Source organism: Bubalus bubalis, chromosome 18 (genome assembly GCF_019923935.1).
Source record: "Bubalus bubalis isolate 160015118507 breed Murrah chromosome 18, NDDB_SH_1, whole genome shotgun sequence".
Classification (NCBI taxonomy): domain Eukaryota; kingdom Metazoa; phylum Chordata; class Mammalia; order Artiodactyla; family Bovidae; genus Bubalus; species Bubalus bubalis.
The window spans coordinates 7985713-7992091 of NC_059174.1; the positions used below are offsets into that span (position 1 = coordinate 7985713).

General features: G+C 50.2%; 1 long non-coding RNA gene across 3 annotated transcripts in view; it reads left to right on the top strand.

Moving 5' to 3' along the window:
- The window catches only part of LOC123330232, a 44832-nt gene extending 39381 nt beyond the window's left edge, over positions 1–5451 (top strand). For all 3 annotated transcript variants that reach the window (XR_006640134.1, XR_006545975.2, XR_006545974.2), the window contains one exon: positions 4654–5451. This is a non-coding gene — a long non-coding RNA (uncharacterized LOC123330232). The remainder of the gene's footprint in view (positions 1–4653) is intronic.
- Positions 5452–6379: the final 928 nt, after the last annotated feature.

Sequence of the window (6379 nt, forward strand, 5' to 3'; positions counted from 1 at the left end):
TGGAGGACAAACCCAGTCCAGTGTTAGCAACACCAAGGCGTTTATGGAAGGATAATAGGTGGCTTGCAGACTCTCTGGAAGGGCAGAGATCCAGGTCTAGAATCGACATGACAGGAAGCAAAGCAAAACTAGGATGGGCTGCCCCCGCCAGGGTCAGGCACAGACTGCACAGCTGATGCCCTGGGCTCGGAGGCTCTGGCCTCTGGACCTGCTGCTGTTGAGCGCTGGGTGTCTCTGCTGCTGCCTTTGTCAGGTACGCGCCCTCTGACACCTGCTTCTCCCACCCCTAGCTTCTGAACACAAGGCCGGTGTCCAGAAGCCCTGCCTTGCTTCCATGGTCTCAGACAATTCTGGTCTGTCCCAGACTTCTTAGCCCCATTCAGCGAAGCAGACCCCTTGTACCAGTTATATGTTGCTGCATAACAAAGTCCCCACGGCTTGGAATCACAATGCTCATTGATCATCTGTCACAGTCACTGTGGGTCAGGGATTTGGGAGAGGCAGGGCACTTCTGTCTAGGGTGGGGAGTCTCTCGTGCAACAGCAAGTGGGTGCTGATTTGTTTGGGGACCATCTCAAAGGCTGCTTCACTCTCATATCTGGTGCTGGGCTGGGGAGACTGAGGCTGGGAGAGTGGGGCTGGGGCAGCTGGGGCTCCCTTGCATCTTGGTGCAGTCTCTGCAGACTCTCCAGCATGGTGAGTTCAGGGGTGCTGGTCTTCTTAAGTCAGCTTGGGGCTCCTAAGGTGTGTGTCCTGAGCTGGGCAGAAGCTTCACACATTGTCCCTTCTGCGCCCTTCTATTGGGGTGCAGTTACAAAGATTGGCCAGGTTCCAGGGAAGGGGAGCTGGACGCCACCTCCCAGAGGAGAAAAGTCAGTGTCAGCTTGTGGAAGAGCAGGCGGGATGGAAAACAGTCGTCCCCAGGTGGCTTCTGGGTAACCGCCATGTCCCGGGAGGGCAGGGTAGCCACCAGGGCTTACCCTGCGGTGGGGGTCTCACCCTCACCCCCTGTGGTTGTCTTCTCAGCCATAAGCTGAGCTCTCTGGTCATTCCAGCTCCCTGGGAACCTGGTGGCAAGCCCTGTTCTCTCCATCTGGCTTGTGACCTCCTGTGCTAGGTTGAGTAGGGTCCATCCCAAATCCACATCCACTGGGAACCTCAGAAGGTCACTGCATTAGGAAACAGGGTCTTTGCCTGTGTAATCAAGTTCCGATGAGATCATATTGGGTTGGGGTGAGCCCTAAATTGGGTGGCTGGTGTCCTTACGGAAAGAAGAGAAGGAGGGACCTCCCTGGTGGTCCAGTGGTTAAGACTCCACACTGCCGGTGCAGGATGCCCGTGTTCAAGCCTGGTCAGAACTAGATCCCATATGCCGCCACTAAAGATCCTTCATGTTGCAACTAAGGCCCGGCGCAGCCAAAATAAATAAATATTGAAAAAAATAAAAAGAGGACACAGAGGAAAGATAGTGTACAGACCCAGACTCATAGGGCGAAGCCACGTGACCACAGAGGCTCAGGCTGCAGGGATGCATCCAGCTGCCCAGGACTCCAAGGGCGGTCGGCAGCCGCAGGGACTGGGAGAGGCTCAGCCCAGATCTGCCCCCAGCGCCTGCAGGAGGAACCACCTGCGGACACCTTAAGTCCGGACTCCTGGCTCCTGAACGGTGGGAGAACGCATTCCTGTTGTTTTAAGCTCCCCGGTTGGAGGTTTGTTACGGCAAACCCAGGAGACCCATGCACTGGACAGTGACATTTCGATCCCCTGACAAATTGAGGGTCTGGCAGGCTGGTTGGCGGCTGAATTCCGACCTGATGCAGAGGCTCAGAACGTGCAGGAATGAGGCCTGGGGACACTGTGCCGTGTGGCCGAAGGAGGTCACGGGCCAGGAGACACGAGGGCGGCGCTGGCTCTGTGGACGGAAGGGACTCAGGTGACGCACGAGTCACTGGTGTGTGTGTGCTTGCTCCGGTCTCTTATGTTCTAACCATCAAAATCCAGCTCGGCCTTCCCAGGTGCGTTCCGCGTCTCCCGCCTCTGGAGTGGCCCGGCTTCTGTCAACACAGGCTCTGTTTACAGTGGCCACGGCTGTGACCTTCAGGGCCGGGAGGACGGCTGCCCTGGTGGAGTCAGGCTGTGCTTCCACGCTCACACTCAGGGCCTCGTTATTCTCCAAAATACCGAGGAATGGAGACGCACCCCGGGGCTTGAGGGAGGGCTCCCACATCCTGAGCCCCAGTGTGACCCTCGGAAGCAATGGGGCGTCTTCCTCTTGGAGCCACTCCTCTTTGCAGGTCGGCTCAGACATTGCCTCCCCTGAGAGGCCTCTGTGTGCCTCATCTAACACCGCCCTCACCTCCCCCATTTTATTCGTCTCCTTTCACCCCAAGGTCATCTGCAGTGACCTTGTTATTGTGTTTCCTTGTTTTTATTTCTTTATATTTTTTGGCTGCCCCCTGGGGCATGTGGGAATCTCAGTTCCACGACTGGGACTTGAACCTGGGGTCCTGTGTTGGAAGCGGTCCTCATGCCTCTTCGAGAATCTCCTATCAGTGGGACCCTGGCTCTGTGGGGGACGGATTGACTATAAACAGCACAACGGAATTTGCAGGGTTGGGAGTCGGGTGGGGTCGTTTTATTGTCGGTTGTGGTGGAGTTACAGGACTTAATGAAGTTGCCCAAACTCATAGAACTGTGTACCCAAAAGGATGAGTTTTACTGAGTGTAAATAGTATTTTACTCAAAAAAAAAAAAAAAAAAAAAAAAAAGATGTTTACAAGTGATAAGGCCTAGGGTGAAGCCAAGAATAATTAGTGCAGGTTTGGGGAAGAAATGGGAAGCGAGGATCCAGAAGTCTTCCTGGAGGTGGTGGTCCTCACACTGAGACTAGAGAAAGGACGAGTGTTTGTTGAACTTGAACAGGGAGGAAAGGAGAGAGGGTGGGATTTCAGGCAGAGGAACCCACTAAGTTCTGCAGAATTTGAAAGCTGGATGTGCCCGGAGGGGAAGGCAGGCCTGGCTCCATTCCTGCAGGGCCCGCTCAGTCTTGCTCAGGCGTTTGGACTTTCTAATGACCTTGTTGGTTTCTGGTTTGGAAAACTCACTGTCAAGCAGTAGGGTGGAATGAGGGGTCTGGGCTAAAGGTGGGAGGGCCTATCCAGACGTTCTTTGCCTACCATCATACATCCTTACTCTTGCCTGGAAAATCCCATGGACAGAGGAACCTGGTAGGCTGCAGTCCATGGGGTCACGAAGAGTCGGATACGACTGAGCGACTTGACTTTCACTTTTCACTTTCATGCTTTGGAGAAGGAAATGGCAACCCACTCCAGTGTTCTTGCCTGGAGAATCCCAGGGATGGGGGAGCCTGGTGGGCTGCCGTCCATGGGGTCGCACAGAGTCGGACACGACTGACGCGACTGAGCAGCAGCAGCAGACATCCTTGGCTGAGGTAATTTGTTATTTTGTCGCTCCCAGGCATTAGCCAAGCACGTGCCACTTCACCAGCAGAACGCAAGAGACACAGGGCAGTTTCAGCCCGTTCTTGTCTCCCCAGCTTCTGTTAACAGTGCTGGCAAGTGGCGAGTGCTTGGCTAATCTCTGTTGAGTGACAGAGTGGTCTTTCACTGAGTAGAATGCGTTGGAGACTCATCCTTGGTCTCACGTCTAGCAGTGTTTTCTTCTCTTTTATCCATGGGTGCTATTTCCATGTATGAATGTTTGTTTATCCCTTCACCAGCTGAAAGACCTTAGTGCTGTTTCCAGTTATTGGTTATACAGTGTTAGTCACTCAGTGATGTCCGACTCTTTGTGATCCTGTGGACCCCACCAGGCTTCTCTGTCCATGGGATTCTCCAGGGAAGAATAGTGGAGTGGGTTGCCATTTCCTTCTCCACAGGATCGTCCCAACCCAAGGATCGAACCTGGGTCCCCTGCATTACAGGCAGAGTTTTTACCGTCTGAATGACCAGCGTGGCCCAAGCTACTATAAACATTAGGGTACAGATCTTTGCATGATTGTATGTTTTCATTTCTCTTGGGTAAGTACCTAGATATGGGATTGCTGTGTCATATAGTAAGTGTGTATTTCACTTGTTAGAATAAACTGCCTGGCTGGCTTCTGAAGAGGCTGCACCGTTTTGCACTCCCGTCACTGGCTCCACGATGTGTTTCTTCCTTGTTGTTTCAGCAGAATGCACTGATGCACACACTAGAGGGTGCAGAGGAGTCATGGACTGGGGTGGCTAAAATGCAGATTCCCCAGGCCCTACCCTCGTGGCATCCCTGGGTGTGTCTTAGACCTCCCTGCGAGCCCCCAGGAGAAGCAGGAGTCCTTGGTGGGGGTGGAAAGAACCCCAGATCTTGACGCAGGCACTTGGTTTCAGTGTCCAGCTCTGCCGCTAGCTTCTGGGTCACCTCTGTGAGTCATCTGTCGCCTCTGAGCCTCAGTTTCCTCATTAGTAAAATGGATGTGAAAATCATTGAGCTTCCTAGTTTGCTGTGAGGGCTTAATGCATGTACTGTGTGAAGGGTCCTGGTTTTAGGTAGGTATTCAATAAATGTTACCGATTTTGGTCAACTGCAAAGATTTTAAATGCTTCCTTCTCCCTTTAGCTAACGGCCTTATATTTTAATGTTTTTATTGATGCGCAGCATAATGAAGAAAGTGCACTGAAGACAAGTGTACAGTTCAGTGAATTCTCACACGTAGAACTCATCCGTGACGCCAGCGCCCCACCAAAACGGGACATGGCCACATCCCTGGGGCTCCCCTCAGTTCACGCTCATCAGCCGCCTTCCAGATCGACCTCTGCTGGACCTGTGACTGTAACGGCCTTGATTGTGCAACACTTTTGTTTTTCTAGTATAGCTAAGATGTGCTCAGTGAAGCTTATGTTGAAAACACGGAAGGCAGAAGCATAGAGACAGCCTGTTAACAAATTGAACAGCCTTTTAAAATGCTAATTTTTTACTTGAGATCTAACATAAGATTGCACAGGTTGTAAGCATAAGGCCCAATACATTTTCACTGGGTGACCACCTCATGTTAATCACCAAATTGAAACTGAGAACAACACGGCAAGAACCGCTGTTCCAAGGGCATTGATCAGCTTTGCCCAAACAGCCTTGTTATAATCTTATTTATAGTTTTTGATAATTTATTTTACTCAAGGATAGTTGATTTACAATGTTGCATTAATTTCTGCTGCACAGCAAATTCACTTAGTTATACCTACATATACACATAAATATATATACATATACATACATAAATACACACACACACACACATTCTGTTTCATATTCTTCACCATTTGGCCCATCGCAGGATATTGAATATAGTTCCCTGTGCCATACGGTGGGCCCTTGTTGCTTATCCATCCTATAGATAATAGTGGGCATCTCCTAACCCCAGCTCTCGCTCCATCCCTACCCCCGGCTCCTCCTAGGCAACCACAAGTCTGTTCTCTGTGTCCATGAGTCTGTTTCTCAAATACGTTTATTGGTGTCCTGTGTTATTTTTTATTATTTTTGACATTTATTTTATGTATTTGGCTGTTACGGGGCTTACTGCAACATGCAGTATCTCTTAGTTTCGGCCTGTGGGGTCTGGTTCCCTGACCAGGGATTGGACCTGAGCCCCTGCGTTGGGAGCGTGGAGACTTAGCCACTGGACCACCGAGGAAGTCCCCTGTTTGTACCATGTTTTAGATTCCACAATGTAAGCGACATCATATGATATTTGTCTTTGTCTGTCTGACTTAACTTCACTTAGTATGATAATCTCTAGGTCCAACCATGTTGCCGACAATGGCATTATTTCATTCTTTTTTATGGCTGAGTAATATTCCATTGTGTATATGTACCGCATCTTCTTTGTCCACGCATCCATCTGCTGATGGCTGTTTCTGCATCTTGGTTCCTGTGACTAGTGCTGCTGTGAACATGGGGCTGCATGTGTCTTTTTGGATTAGTTTTGTCTGATATATGCCCAGGAGTGGGATTGCTAGATCATGTGATAATTCTGTTTTTAGTTTTTTGAGGAACCTCCATACTGTTTTCCACAGTGGCTGCGCCAACTTACATTCCCACCAACAGTGTGGGAGGGTTCCCTTTTCTCCATGCCCTCTCCAGCATTTGTTATTTGTTGACTTTTAAATAATGGCCATTCTGACTGGTGTGAGGTGGTACCTCATTGTAGTTTTGATTTGCATTTCTCTGATAATGAGGTGTTGAGCATATTTTCATGTGCCTGTCGGCCATCTATATGTCTTCTTTGGAGAAATGTCTATTTAGGTCTCCTGCCTATTTTTTGAAAAGCCCAAATTAAAACTACAGTAACAGAGGTTTTTCCAAGCAGCCCCCGATTTGAATAGCA